We start from the raw sequence: 16781 nt of genomic DNA, 5'->3' as shown, positions 1-16781 counted from the left end.
GAACAGTTGTCAAGATCTTATTAGATGTCATTCGATTATCACTCTCTAGGTCTTGTTGCTGCTCTTGCTGATGAATAAGCTCTTGCATACGAGCCTATAGTTAAATAAATCAATTAGTCTAATAAAATTGAAATTAAAGACCAACCTATTGTAAAAGAAAATATTAATACACATACATGAATTTGTTCTGATTGTGGGTTTGCCCAAACCTTTTGCCCATCTATAGTTTTCTTATATGTGTTAATTGCCACAATAAATCAAGAGGTGCTAGCTGTCCAATGGTAATGTCTCTCTGTCAAGTATGAGGATAATAATTAATATATTAAAAATGAATAAGATTAAACAATATTACATAATAAAGACATGTTGTACTCACAATAGAGTAGTCAATCTTCACAAATGATCGAGGACCATAAGTATGCTTTGTAACTTGTAATTGTCGATTTCGTTGATTTCTTGAACTTTTTTTCTAGAGGAAAATTGATAATTTATATATTTAGTAAGGATTCAACAAATTAAGTAAAATACTACATTAACTTGTATAAAGAGCAAGTTACCTTGAAATCTTCAGATTGAAAGTACGTCACAAGCCACTCCCAATCTTAAGAACTAACATAATTAGGTAGATTATTTAATCTCTCCTCATTAGTGGCATAAGACTTATAATGAGCATGCAAATTAGTCTTCCAATTAGGCTTCAAACTTTGTCTAAGTCAAATAATTAACAAGTCTATGGAACAACTAAAGGAGTTGATGTAGATGTAGGTGCCTCTTGATGTTGTGCCTGTGAAAAAAGGTTAAAGTTTATCATGTCAAAATCAAACTATTTTTATTAATGAGAAACATTTTAGATATAAGAACATGAAGAGAAATGGATTTCAAAAGAAAAAGAGAAGCATGTTTAAAAGAACTAAAATCTCTCAAGATGAGATCAACCAAGTTTAGCTTCTTTTTGAAGCTCCTCATTATACAAACTTGTAAACAAAGATAAAAAAGACATAGTAAGTTAGATGAAGTTGCATAACTAGCTAGCTATTGTTTTTCTTGTAAATGGAAAGTCATAAATAACTTTAAAATCTATGAAAAATTATTAGCTACTACATAGAAGGAATCAAGGCAGCTAATTATGCCTAAATTCTTTATTCCATCAACTGTTCCATTCTTTGCTCAAGCTATGTCCACTCTACTTCTATCCATGCACGCTCTACTGCAAGATTTGCTTCTATCTTTTCCCGCTCAACATCAAACTATCTTTCAAATTCTTCTTGTAATTGTTGATGCACTGTCTCCGCCAATAATTCATTACCAGATTAGGACCAATCCCTCTTTCTTGAAGGTTGTGCTCCATAGCCTTTCCCTTTCACATATCCTGACCTCTTATCAAGAACAGTTGTCAAGATCTTATTAGATGTCATTCGATTATCACTCTCTAGGTCTTGTTGCTGCTCTTGCTGATGAATAAGCTCTTGCATACGAGCCTATAGTTAAATAAATCAATTAGTCTAATAAAATTGAAATTAAAGACCAACCTATTGTAAAAGAAAATATTAATACACATACATGAATTTGTTCTGATTGTGGGTTTGCCCAAACCTTTTGCCCATCTATAGTTTTCTTATATGTGTTAATTGCCACAATAAATCAAGAGGTGCTAGCTGTCCAATGGTAATGTCTCTCTGTCAAGTATGAGGATAATAATTAATATATTAAAAATGAATAAGATTAAACAATATTACATAATAAAGACATGTTGTACTCACAATAGAGTAGTCAATCTTCACAAATGATCGAGGACCATAAGTATGCTTTGTAACTTGTAATTGTCGATTTCGTTGATTTCTTGAACTTTTTTTCTAGAGGAAAATTGATAATTTATATATTTAGTAAGGATTCAACAAATTAAGTAAAATACTACATTAACTTGTATAAAGAGCAAGTTACCTTGAAATCTTCAGATTGAAAGTACGTCACAAGCCACTCCCAATCTTAAGAACTAACATAATTAGGTGGATTATTTAATCTCTCCTCATTAGTGGCATAAGACTTATAATGAGCATGCAAATTAGTCTTCCAATTTCTAAAGGCATTTTGCATGGTAGTGTAGATAATCCTGTTAAACTTCTCTTCCTTTGCTTGGTTAGTAGGTTCAAATTTTTCCTAGAGCATACTAAAATATAAATACTTGTTGAAAAAACAAGTAAATATATCATATGTGTATGTGTGAAATAAAAAATACCTTTACTTTCAACAGCATCTCATCACCATATTTTTTGAAAATGTCTTTCCAATCAGCCCCATCTTCAAAGGATATTGTGGTTCTAACAACCAAACCACAATAAATAGCCAAGTCTTTAGCCCACTACTCTTGTAATGTAATATAAAATTCTAACTTTAATGTTTGCTCTAAATTTGGTCTTCAAGTCAACTTTGTTAGACTTGTAAATTCTCCTACCTTTTTTTGTGGCATTGCAAGAAGCTATCATTCATACAAAACAGTTATATCAATTAAATGTTACATGTTATGTAGATTAATTATCTATATTGCATATCCTTGAAGAAAATTTACCTTCACTACTATTTAGGGTAGGAGGAGAGTTGACATGTGGTTCTTGAAGTTGCAAGTGTCAAGATGAAATAGTAACTCTTGTTTGAGGTGTACAGGTATTACATACACTACTTGAGCTACCACGCCATCTAATTGAATAGCCTTTCCTACCTCGTCCTCATAGTGCTGACATATCCTACAAGAAATCATTGACTTCAGCACATTTTTCAATAAGCAACTAGGACAATAATCACAAGATAAATAAGTAGTAAGAAACAAGTATTTGCAAATAGAAAAGTCTTATAATATATATATATATATATATTTAAGTTATTAAGAAAAGAATAACCTATTAATAAATGCTACCAATTATGGAGATGATAATTTCACTTCTTGGAGTCTTCTATGCCACTACCACTAGCACTAATATCTTCTAATTCATACTCTTGTATTTCATCTTTTGTGTTACTATCATCTTCTGTCTCACCATCACTAGAAGAAAGAACATCCTCTTCATCATTATCTTTGTCCACTTGTGATTGTAGTTTTGTGTCATCAATAAACCCAATCTCTTTGGCATTATGACTATTTCTTTGTGATGGTTCATCCACTTGGATAAAAGTTTGTGGCTGTACATCATGTCTACACAAGTCAATAACAATGTTGGGCTGTACAAGATTTGCATCAGATTCTAAAAGTCTTGAGATGCATAATTAGAATTAACAATTGAAAGAACAAAGCAATTAAGATGGCTTAGTGCTGTTGGTCTTGTGCGTGGATGCATTATATGTTAACGGATTGAGGGTTCAAATCTTGGAGCAGGCCTTTCGTTGTTTTTTACCTTCTTTTGATCAAATAAAATAATTTTTATTTTTATTCAAATAATAATATAATATAACAAGTTTTTTTACCCTTTTTTTGCTCAAATAAAATAATTTTTATTTTTATTCAAATAATAATATAATATAACAAAAAAATTATTACTTTTAAAACAAAATCCACTTTATTCAATCGGCACATGATTAAGATAATTTTTTATTATAATTATGATTTCAATATAATTATAGTTAAATTCATAGTATTAGTAAATGTATTTGGTTAAGATTTTAATGTCTTATATTATTATTTATTTTAAATTAAGTTTAGTTAAATTATAGTATTTATTTCTTTTATAATATAATCATACACATAAATACTAGACTAATATCTCTCACTTTATCTCACATACACATATAAATCTATCATAAGATATTAAATTATCCTTTAAGATAATTATAACCATACAAATTTAATTACACTTTCTCTCTCTCTCTCCCCCCCCCTCATTCACACACACACACACTCTCCTTTTCCTTTCCCGAGTTCACTCATGGAATTAATTTTGTCACCAACATAAACTTTCTAGATTAAAATTGGACACCACAAATTTTAATATAATTTTATTTTTAATAATTACAAAATTTAGGGAAAATCACGTCCAAGAACTTGGAAGGAAAGTTGTTCATAGACAATGACTAATGACAAGTCTATTCAAGAAAATGAATAGAAAATGAAATAAAAATCAATTTAATGAAAGGATTAATTTTTTAAGTTAAATTATTTTTATATTAAATGATGTGGCAAATTATGGGATATTATATCTTTATTGGAGGGCTAATATTAGAGACGCTGAGAGAAAGAACTTTTGAGAGGATCTGAATCCCTTCTCACTGTAGCTTTAATCTACTAGGTGGGGTCAGTTATATAAATTACACGACACCATTGTCTATCTCTCTTCTCACCATCTCCTGTTAAAATTTGAAACATCTGGTACACAAGTATGTATGATTTGCCCAGTTCTATCAATGTGATTGATCGAGTACACCACTAAAAAAATTGGAACAACCCAAGACATACTATATGTTGGCAATTTTTTAATCATCAATTCACAACGTGCATGTTATTTCTTAGACCCCATACGATCGATGCACAGAAAAAACATGTATAGTTATTAAAAAAAATGAATAAATAAATATTGGAGTAGCACGGTACAAACCCACTCTACCATACTGTCATCTATGAAAGACTCAGTTTTATGAGCAGGTTTTAGTCCGGTGATCAACTCCAACAGCACAACACCAAAGGAGAAGACATCTGACTTCTCAGTGAGTTTCCCACTAGCTACATACTCAGGAGCTAAGTATCTGTGTTCAATGATATCAGAATCTCATACAGATTGAAATATTAAGTAGTTAATAATCAGTATCTGTGTCATCCATTGGCAATCCACGTATTTAATTGTGAGATTCAAAACACACAAAAGACTTACCCAATGGTTCCCATTATTAGAGTTGAGACATGGGATTCAGTGTCTGACGAAAATTTGGCAAGTCCAAAATCTGCAACCTGATTTATAGATACGAGCACATTCTAGTAACTTTACATGAATAATGGATTTAGGGCAGGAAATTAAAATATTTGGTGATATTAGTCCATGTGATCATGTCATTATTAAAGTCAATTAAATATTGGGTTGTAAGTTAGGGAAAGTTGGATGCTTTTAATAATATTAATTTATATTTCTTGCATAGCTTTACATCAAGGAGAAATTGTACAAAAAGAACTATACCTTTGGCTCAAAATCATTATCAAGAAGAATGTTAGCTGCCTTGATGTCACGGTGTATGATCTTTGGTTGACCTAATAAAACAAACAATAATATATATCAGACTAAAAGAAGTAAAAGTTCCAAGTAAGAAGATATCTACAGTGGATTAGTTCCAAGTAAAAGTTCCAATAATATATATCAGACTCACAGTCTTCGTGCAGATACGCCAATCCTTTTGCAGAGCCAATGGCAATTTTCATCCTTGTGGTCCAATCCACAGTTCTAGTGCTTTCTCCTGATAATCATTTTACATAGACCCATATAGTATCTTAACAAAGATTTTAAACAAGACTCTGATCTAATAAATCATACAGTGGAGGTGAAAGTCTAGGGTTTTATTGGGGACAAACTCATAAACAAGCATCAAAGTCCGGTGAGATTCAGCAATGCAGTAGCCAACGAGGGAAACAAGATGTCTGTGATGGACTCTGCTGGTGACCTGGACTTCAGTCTGGAACTCTCGTACTCCTTGTTGGCTTCCAGATTTGAGCTGCTTAATGGCAACGCTTTGATTATTATCAAGTAGGACTCCTTTATGGACTGTGCCAAATCCACCTTGGCCCAGAAAATTTGACTCCGAGAATCCATCTGTTGCCCTTTCTAATTCTTCATACGTGAATGTTTTTGGTGAGAGCCCTAATGGTGAAACGGCGGCAAGGTATTGCCTCTCTGATTCAGAGCCTATGGCGACCGTAGATTGTTTTGTTGGGCTTGTGCTTGGAAGTAACTTTGGTCCACCGTCTGTGGGCGGAAGACCAGTCTCTGGCCAACGATGTTGAGGCGAACGAGCAACTGCTTCTTCACCAGCTGCAGATAAAGCCGATTAATCGAAAAATGCCATCAATTATGGGCTGCGTGTGTGTGTGTGTGTGTGTGTGTGTTTTAAGATCAGACATGTGGGTTACGTGGGAGCACATTCAGTGCTCGAAACAACCAGATTTAACTACTTTATTTATTTTTTTAAAATAAAAAATTAATAAAATTTAATAAATCTATTAAGGATAAATTGGCTTACTAAAAAAATCTTGTGCCCAAAAAATATAGACCAATTTTTTAAAAATTTAAAAGTATGGGTAATTCATATTAATATATAAAAAGTTTATTATTAATATACAAGAGGTTAATTATTAAAAATTTAAAAATTTATAAGAGATTTATCATTGATATACAATGGTATATCATTAACAAATATAATAAACTAGTTATAAAAAAAATATAATAAATATTAGGCTATTTGCTTAGTTTGATTTTATAATATGGGTTTTATCTGCAAAAATTCCATCTATTAATTACCAATATGTACAGTTTATATTTAATTAGGTCAGTCCAAATTTAATATTATTTTTTATAATTTTTATAAATTAACTATACAAATTTACTTTGAACTGTTTTGAATCTGATAGTATAATAAGTTAAAAGTTTTGAATCTGAATAGTACAAAGTAAATCTCTATAATCAATTTATAAAAAATTTTAAAAACTTAATATTAAATTTGGACCTGATTAAATATGAACTGTACATAATAGGTATTAAAGATTTATTTAAAATTTTATAACTTTTTATTTTAAAAAATATGAAAAAAAGTTAAGTATGGACCATTCAGATTTTGCAAGGTGATGAGCACTTAATATTCTCTGTGAGTTACATTCTTCCCAACTTTATTTTTTTTAACAATTTTTATATAAAATAAAAGATATTTTCATATATGAAATTCTGAAATAATAGAATTTTATATTTTTATAATTTTTTAAATAGAAATAAAGGTGGCATCAAGTCTTTATAAGTTTTTTAAATTTTAAAATATTTTTTATAAATTATTTTATATTAATTGAACCTTTATAGTTTGATTCATTGTTAATATTAAAAATTAAAATCCTTGAACTTTTTCTTTAAAAAATTTTGAAATTACGAATATTTTTATTAAAATATTACATAATTTTGTAATTTTTATAACTCAATATTTATATAATTAAGTTATGTCTTTTAAATAATTTTTATACATATAAAGTTTTTTTAAAAAATATAAACTTTGCATTAAATCAAAATTTTTTATGACCAAAAGTATTAAATCAATAAATGTGTTTGTGTTGGAAGAAAATTCATTATTCATTAATGATTTTAATCTTCAGAGATTAACATATCAAATAAATCAAATTATAATGACTTAGCTTGATTAAAGCAAAATAAATAAAAATTTAATTCAAAATATAAGAAAACCATGAGAATCTATGAGTTAATTTTCATTAGATATTATCAAAACTATAGTTTTCACACCTTTTTTTAATGTAAAACCAAACACGCTAGGAGGGAAGGAGCACCCCCATCCTTAGATTTGTAAAATATATCATTATTTTAAATTTAACTAGATTTTTTCTCTTGTTGCAATGCACGAGAGAATATTAAAAAGTTAATAGTTATTATATGAGATTATCTACATATAACTTATTATACCATTACAAATATAAAATAAAATATTATTTATTCCATTATTTTAAAATTTATTACTCCATGCATCGTAAAAAGTCAGACAACAATTTTTTTCAGCAAAAATTTAAGCGAGTAGGATTTTTATTTCGTATGAATCATTATATATCATTGGGAGAATGATAACTAGGTCCCAAAGAAGTGAATCAACTAGATGTCGATAAAGTTTTCTATAAAATATCAATTTAAATAGTTATAAAAAATTATAATTTTTTGGATTGATATTTTCAATTTACTTTTGAAAAAAATTTATTGAAAACTTAACTATCATTAATTCAATATTTTGGAACTTAATTGTCATTTTTCCTATGTCATTTGTACAAATTAAAGTGTAGACCCAATTTGACCAGTGGGTCCAACCTAACAATCCAGCAATCAAATTAGAACTTCAGTGGAGTCCCTTAGAAGATCATTATTTACATTAAAATTATACGGTATAAATGTAATATCATTTTGTTTAATATTTTTAATACTCAAATTTTTAAATAAATAGTATATTTTGACCAACGCCTTGTAAAAAAATAAATTTATTATTTTAAAACTCTCAATGTGTCAATGTAATTTGAAAGTGTAAATTTTTTCAACAGGACTATACCGCATTTGAATTTTAATAAGTGTCTCGTCTGATACAATAATAATTAAATGATTATTAAATATTTTATTATATGAGGGGCAACATACCTAAGAAGTATTCCAATCATGAGTATTGTTTTGAATTTTTTGATAATTTTCAAGGGTTAATAAAATTCAATACTCCTTTTATCCTAATTTATAAACTAAATCACTTCTAATTTATTTTGCCTGAACCAAAAAAAGCTTGAAACTCATTAATTCGGTCTAGAAATTTCATAAATTTTTAATTTTATCCTTATTAAATATACATATTTTAATAGCATTCTTTCTGTAACATTTTGAATTTTTGGTTCTTACATTAATACTAATTAAGAGATGAATTGGTAATTTAATGCGAGATTAAGATTCTGAATGGTGAAATATTGTTTTGACTTGTTGGGACGTTATATGAATAGATTTGAGTGGGAAAACATAATTGCAAAGCAAGGTGTGTGAGCGCAATGAGGAGTTTTCTTATTGTGCCACGCGCCGCAATTAGTGCAAGATGTGCCATGACGTATGGCTCAAAATTCTGATTAAACAGGACGTTTCTTACTCATGAAAATAGAAGGAGAGACAGAGAAAAAGAGCATGAGGGTGGATAAGAGATGGTTCTCCTTTAGGGCAAGCAATCTCAACAGCAAGGACGACATTTTCAACTTATTACTTATCGAATAAGTTTTGTATTGCATTAACCTCCAATTCTACTCTATTTTCTCTTTGTTTAAACTAATGAGAAATTGAATCTAGAAGTTTTAAGGAGTTAATTTCTTACCTCATAATAATAGAAAGGATCGTTGGAGTTAAATTAGAGCTTTGTGACTGATTTGAGTCAGAACGATAAAACTTTAAAACTGTAAACTCAAATTAGTTTGGTTTAGAGACAAAGGAATGGGTGAAAGTTTAGAAGGAATAGGGTAAGGTTCGAGATGAGAGGTGATTTGATGCAATAGGTGGAAATGGACTTAGAATTGATGGATAAGATTGTTTACATGCTTAAATCGCTATAATTGGCACTTTTAGTCAATGATAAAATTGACTCTAGGTGTCTTAGTTGTGTAGATTTTTGTGTGTGACAAGTTAAATAGTGAAAGAAACTTGAATAGGGTTGTGAAATACGGGTAACCCTTTCTATCAAACAGAAGGATTGAGGTAACTATATAGTTTGTTATATTCTTTAATTATTATAACTGTGTAAAAGAAAATGTGTAATTATATTTTAGTGTTTTAATCTCTTGTGTATGGTTTGGTAAATGATTTTGGCAAGTGGTTTTGCTAAGTTTGTGAACAACTACCACCTTTGAACTAAATAAGTGTGCGTGCGTGCGTGCGTGTGTGTGTGTGTGTGTGTGTGTAAATGTGGAAAAAGTAGTAAAATTATGTGTGAAAAGCATAATCATAGGGGGTTAGGAGTTTACTCAAAGTATGTGTGGATGTGTGTGTATGGAGATGGGTGTAAACAAATCCATATAGTCGGCTTGACACTATCAGATATCCGGTGCATCATTATATTCGTGCTAGTACCATGCGATATCTGATACAACATTATATTGGGACTATTATAATAGGATATCTGAGTAGTCTTGCAACTCTCTAGTATCCGTTAGGGTGCGGTTAGGAGTCAACAACGCTTCTATCACTAGTGAATAAAATGAAGGAAACCATAGTCCATAGGTAAGATAGATTACCTTTGATCAGGTATTTTTACCATCGAAGGTGTACTCAAATTAATATGTAATTGATGCATTAAAGCTTATGGTTTCATGACGGGGAGCTTTGGAGGATCGGTAGATAGATGATCATGCTAATAAATGTGACTACATGAAAATGCTATGCAAAAAGGAAAACTATGTTACTTTTTGCTATAAAAACTATTGATTTGGTTTTGTTTACTTTCACGCAATTATTTGTGTTAATGGACATTAAATAAGCTATCTTGATTACTAAGATTTTGATCTCACATGTGGTTATTTATATTTTTCATATTTTGGTAGTGGCGGTGCAAAGGGAAAGAATTTGGGCCAGAAATAGAGATTTCTCTATAAAGCCCATTGTAAGATGGTGTAATAAATATGCATGTTAATAGTTGTGAATGTGTATATAAGTTGCAATAGGGACAAAGATTATGCATAAGCGTGTGAATGTTGGTATGTATGGTGATTTTTGGTATATATCCTAGCCCAGTGTGGTACGTGTATGGGTTGATGTGAATATAATATGGCAGGCTAGTGATTGAGTATATGTGTATATGAACAAAAAATGTAATGAGAAATTTGGCCAATTATGTTGGAGATGAGAAAATGTGAATATGCCCAAGTTTACATGAAATGGGCAGAAATATGTGTATGCATGTGATATTGTGCATGTAACTATTCAATCAAGTATAAATTATCCATTTGGATATAGTCAAAGCCCTAAAAGTGACCAATAACTTGTGGTTTCAAATGGTGATGCTCAAGTGATAAATTTTGCCTTAAAATTGTCAAATTACACTTGGATGTTCAATTTTTAAATGGAATATGATATTTGAATAAAATCAGTGTCATTGGTTAGATTGTGAAACAAACTTCATGTAGGCACTTGAATCACCCCAATTAAACATTGGATGCAAAAAAAGCATACGTTTGAAGTTCGCACTAGAAACTGCTATTTGATAGCAAAATTTGATATGTGCACTACGGGGCATGTATCACATGCCGCAGTGCATGGCATAAAGTGTGAAGCCAGTGCATCGCATGTGGCACAAACCGCAGCACATTGCCCCTATTTTAGCTTAACTTTGTTGGTTTGAATATGTTTTCTTGTTGTTCTTAATGTGCTTATGCATATAGTGCTTCCACTATGTAGTGTTTTACAAATTGAGTATCGCAAGGATAAGATTTTTAAACGTTTTATGTTGGGATCCCAACTTTTCAAAAAAAAAAAAAAAAGGTTTAAATTGTTATGATAGATTGAGTGGATGATTGAATGGCAATATCAGTAAGGACATTACACTTTCTCTTACCAATATTTAATGGAGAGTAAAATGAGAAATTTGTTTTAAAAATATAATGATGTGATTTATAAATAAAAAAAAATACTTTTCTCCTTACCTCATAAATAAAGACTGGCGGGGTAATTAAAATTCTCATCGAGAAAGTGGAAGAACAGCGAGCAGAGCAGGCAAAAACCAAGCCTAGATCTTATTTTCTTTCTCATGCAGGCTTAACCTCACAAACCCTTGAAAGTTGAAAATGCAAGATGCTTGAAGAATGAAAGAGAAGCAGAAAAGGTTTATATTACCTTTGGGTTGGTGTGGTTGTGGAGAGGTGTCGCCAAATCCAGAGTCTGACCCTTCTCCTCTTTATCCATATAAACAAACCCACACATAATAATCCCAATACTACCAATGAACCAATCACTGTCCCTGCAATTATCCTCTTTATCCATATAAATTATTAACTTTATCTTTATTATATATATATATATATTAATAACATGTTTTCTGTCACCAATATTTAATGGAGAGTAAAATTAAAAATGTGTTAAAAATATAATGTCATGACTTATATTAATAGACTCAAGAAAACATTTCATAAATAAGACTGGCAAGGTAATTAAAATTCTCATTGAGAAGGTGGAAGGACAGCGAGCAGAGCTGGCAAAAACCAAGCCCAGATCTTATCATCTTTCTCATGCAAGCTTAACCTCACAGACCCTTGAAAGTTGAAAATGCAAAATGGAAGCAGAAAAGGTTTACATTACCATTAGATTGGTGTGGCTGTGGAGAGGAGTCCTCCAATCCAGAGAGTCTGATCCTTCTCCTCTTTATCCATATGAACAAACCCGTACATAATAATCCCAATATTACCAATGAACCAATCACTGTCCCTGCAATTATCCCTGCCGGTGATGGAGACCGCTGCGACGGCGGAGGTGGCTCTACAGCCCACCATGGGAAAGGTGGGGACTCTTAATTATGTGTACATAAGTATGTGTATGTGTGTGAAGGCTCCCATAGCTAATAATTATAAGATATATCAAACAAATATAATTAAACTTGGCGTGAATACAACTAATTAAGTAGCTTGTAACCTTTTTCAAATAATTATGAACAAAACCTCACTCACAGTTACTATTTAAAAAAATTAACATGGATATTAATTCAAGCCATAAGGTTTGAGACTGAAAACGAGAGGGGGAATGTTAGATCTCCATTTGGATTATATGAATATTTCAAAACCTCTCACACAGCACTCGTGGGATTTTATCAATACTTGTAAATTTATACTTGAAATAAATAAAGAGAGAATTATATATAGGTCTCACACCAAAAAAAAATAATTACCATATGATCTATTAACCACTAAACTAAGGTAATAGACAATACAATATGTTGTTATTTAATTTCTTTAGTTCAGTTGTTAATAGACTTTGTAGAAAGGAATTCTCTTGTATGAGACTTCAACGTAATTCTCTCATAAATAAATAGTAAATGACAGTGTTATAAGGATGCATTTCAACCATTTATTTATAACCATATAAATCTTTAGATTAAAATGTAATACAAGCAATTAAAGTTGATATAAGTGACAGAAACCCTTGTTATTTACCAAGTAAAATTCTAATCTTTGCACATGTAATAAATGGTAATTTAGGTGAGAGAAGTTTACCCATTGCTCTCACCAACCCTTGGATAATGAACAGTTTTTATGGTATCACGTAATAAGTGAGAGGATTTGGGATACCCACCAAACTGAGATCTAGAGCTTGTGGCCTGTGGGATTGAAAAGAGGGAGAGGGAGAAATGTGTTGGACCCTAACGCCTTTGAGATATACGTTAAGCTTAGGCGCTACAACGGCATAATGAACAATTTTTCATAAACTGAACTAGATGTACCTGATGACGGTGCAGACGATCTTGCCGGCGTTGGCGGAGTCAGGGGAGACGGCATCGACTGAGTCCAGGGAAGCGACAACTCTAGATGGGAAGGAGGTGACTCTGGAGAGAGCTCAGGTGATAACGCATCTAACGACGACCACGGCATCAACGGGGATGAATGCCAGGGCGACAACGCTATAGAAGGCGAGTCTATGAGGGAATCGACGAATGTCGGCTCCGGAGGCAAGAGATATGGGGAGTCCATAGGTTTGCCCGGAGACGGTGCTGAATTCATCGCCGGTGATCGTAGAGTTCAAATGTGTGTCTTCGTGGGCTTCGGAGAGACGGAAAACTCTTCCGGGGGGGGGGGGGCAATAGCAATCGACGTGAAAGAGCTTTTCTTTTCAAGAAAATCATATCATGGAAGCGCAGGGACGAGTAGATTGTAGAGCAATGCACTGCCATTCTTCTTGACTCAATGTTGACTTGGTGCGTGTTTCCAGAATTATTGTTGGTTGTTTAATGTCAGGACTCAGGAGTCAGGTCACCTTAGTAAATATCGACAGGGTACATGTAAGGATAGTTGAAAATGGGTAAATTTTATGAGAAAAAAATGGTAATGAAATCTCACTAAAATATATAGATAATAATTAAATTTTTTAAAATGCCATACTATTTTAAATTTTTTAACAAATTTTTTAATATTAATAATTTTAGGTTAAATGATTAAATTATTTCTTGTTTAAAATAAAAATGATGGGTCTAACTCCATTTTTAAATTATAACATTTGTTTTCTAAATGAAAAAAATTGAAATAAGAATTCATAACTTTCCATGTTAAATTTTTTTTATTGATAAATAAGTTCTGAAAATAATTACTCCCAATTAATCATAACTTTAATTTTGTAAATCATAAAAATTAAACAAAAAATATAACTTTTCACATAAATTTTTTTATCATTAAAATTTAAGTTTTGAAAATAACCAACCGCAACTTTTATTTAAGTAATCATAACTTTTATTCTATTAATTACAAAAATTAAATATTAAATCACAACTTCTTATGTAAAATTTCTTTTATAATTGAAATTCAAGTTTTGAAAATAACTGATTATAATTTTTTTAATCATAACTTGTATTCTATCAATCATAAGAATTAAACAAAAAATCACAACTTTTCACATGAACTCATTTTTTTTATTTTAAACAAGAAGCAATTTAGTCATTTAACCTAAAATCATTAATATCATAAAGGTACCTAGAGACTTCAAAAAAATTATGACATTTTGAAGGATCTGATTGTCATATTTTGGTAGGATTTTATTGTCATTTTTCCTAAATTTATTAAGAGTAATTTTTATTTTTATTAAAAAATTGGTACATTCAAATTGAAAAAAATAATTAAGATTTTTCTAAAATGCCAGTATTTTTTATTTAAGATTTAATAAATCTAAACCAATAAGAAAACTGGTGAATTTCCTTTTTTTTAAACCTCAAAATCAATTATTAATATGGCATTGTTTTCACCATTGATGGAACTGTCTAAGATCAAATGGCAAAGATAAGTTTTTGTAAAACTCATAAAATTCTAGCCCAATTTCAAAAATTGATTGCAAACTTTCATGTAGTAATAAAATGAAAAAAACTAACAGAAGTTGTGTCCAATAAAGAGACTAGTTTCTTATAATGTGGCAAATTAAAGTTTGAATCCCTACTGTAAGAGATGCCCACATTTAGTACTTGATATTATTTCAAACAAGATTACTTCCAATAGGAGCATACATATGCATAATCAAAAAAATGAAAAAAAAAGTGAAAATAAAACAAGAATTCTATATACATTCTCATTGTATTATTTTATTTTAGAAACATTTTAAGACTTCACATCCAAGTCATTTTAATAAATAAAAATAGAGGTATGAGAAAATAAACTTGACCTTTAGCATCAAAATGACCCTATGGGATTATTCAACTTTTAATTTTCCATTAGCCTATACTACTACAGAATTGTTGATATAAGACACCAAAAAAAGTGATGATTAAAAAATGTGTCATTTAAAAGAAAGACGAGTGATGCTTGATGGGTGTTTAAACACCTATCATATAAAGCTTTGAATGAAAAAAATTAAAAACTTAATACCAATTAATGGCAGTTTTTTATGATGTTAACGTTATATGTCAAGTGTTGAAACACATGTCATATAACCTTTTAGTGTCTGGCATTTAAGAAAATTAAAAAAATTAAACTTTATATGATGAATGTTTCATATAAAGGCAGAACCATAAATGGTGGGTGTTTCAAATGCCCTTCATAAAACATTTTAATTTTTGGGTTTTAAAAAAATTAAAAAATTGTAAACTTTAAATGACGGATGTTTGAAGTAAAACAAATGCCTATCATTTATGTGGGAATAAATGACAGGCATTCAAATGCTTGTCATTTATTCTGTTTTAAATATTCATTTCATGCTTCATTTTCAGTCTCACGTCGGATACTCTTCCCCTCTTTTCTCTTCTCCACTTGAATATGAAATCACAAGAACATCCACAAAGTGCTTCTATTGCCATCACTGATGACCGTCCTTTGCTCGAATGTGAACCCACAGCCCTTGGGAGGTTTCTATTTGGATGTCAATCCTTTTTGGTTCAAGTTGTGATTTTTTCCCTACCTTTTCTATCAATATATCCTTTGTTTTATTGGTAGTGGAAATGATTTATTATTGTGTTGGAAATTTTTATTGATTGTTTTTTCTTGTTTAACCTTCTACTCATTGTCGCTTGATTTTGATATTGTGAATTATCAAAAATTAATAATGTTTGATGCGTTCTTGACTTGAGAATGGTAATGAAGGTTATGGATAGCCTTAGAATGACTATAAGGATGAAAATGAGTGATCAAAATGGATATCCATGATGATTGTATTTTGGGAGAATGACAGATATGAACAGAAATTTCTGTTACAATCAAAAAATTATATTTGATATTTAAATATTTATTTGCAATTGAAACTTCTAGATTTATAATAATTTGAATTGATATTTTCAACTTATTTTTCAAAAAAATTTATTGAGGACTTAAATAGTATTAATTCAATATTTTAGGACCTAACTGTCAATCTCTCTTGTATTTTTCCACAAATTTTGAATGAAATTTTTAAATAATTTTTAATTTAAATTATATATCTTATTCGATCTAAGTAGTTTTATCGTTAGAAATTATATATTGAAATATAATAGTGTGTCAAATTTTATTACAATTGGAGTTGATTTGAATGACCAAAATTGACACACGTTTTTGTGAAAATCATAACTATTTTATTGAGATTTTAGCATTTGATAATGAATGATGTTTTTTTGGCTTAGGATTGATAATGTAGGATACGAGTAATCTTAGAATAATCAATAAAACAAAAAATAATGATTGGAAATTATATGTTTATGGTGTTTTTCCTTTTTTTTTGTAATTTTTTAATGAATTTTTTACATAATTTTATAATTTAAATTTTATGTCATATTTGACTTGAATAATTGTATTGTTGAAAACTATATCTTGAAATGTACTAGAGATCCAAATTATATATCATTGAAAATAAAGATACATTATCTCGATTCTCTTGATGAGGAATTGAGGA

At 30.1% G+C, this 16781-nt stretch overlaps 1 pseudogene; it reads right to left on the bottom strand.

Annotated features, from left to right (window-relative positions):
• Nucleotides 1–1310: 1310 nt before the first annotated feature.
• On the bottom strand, nt 1311–13444 carry LOC129289305 (proline-rich receptor-like protein kinase PERK15; annotated as a pseudogene).
• Between the last annotated feature and the right edge of the window lie 3337 nt (nt 13445–16781).

This window comes from Prosopis cineraria, unplaced genomic scaffold, assembly GCF_029017545.1.
Source record: "Prosopis cineraria cultivar Desert tree isolate PC_DT_omini unplaced genomic scaffold, ASM2901754v1 PC12, whole genome shotgun sequence".
NCBI classification, from domain to species: domain Eukaryota; kingdom Viridiplantae; phylum Streptophyta; class Magnoliopsida; order Fabales; family Fabaceae; genus Prosopis; species Prosopis cineraria.
The sequence above is the reverse complement of the archived record's forward strand: the minus strand, read 5'-3'. Positions and strand labels throughout refer to the sequence as shown.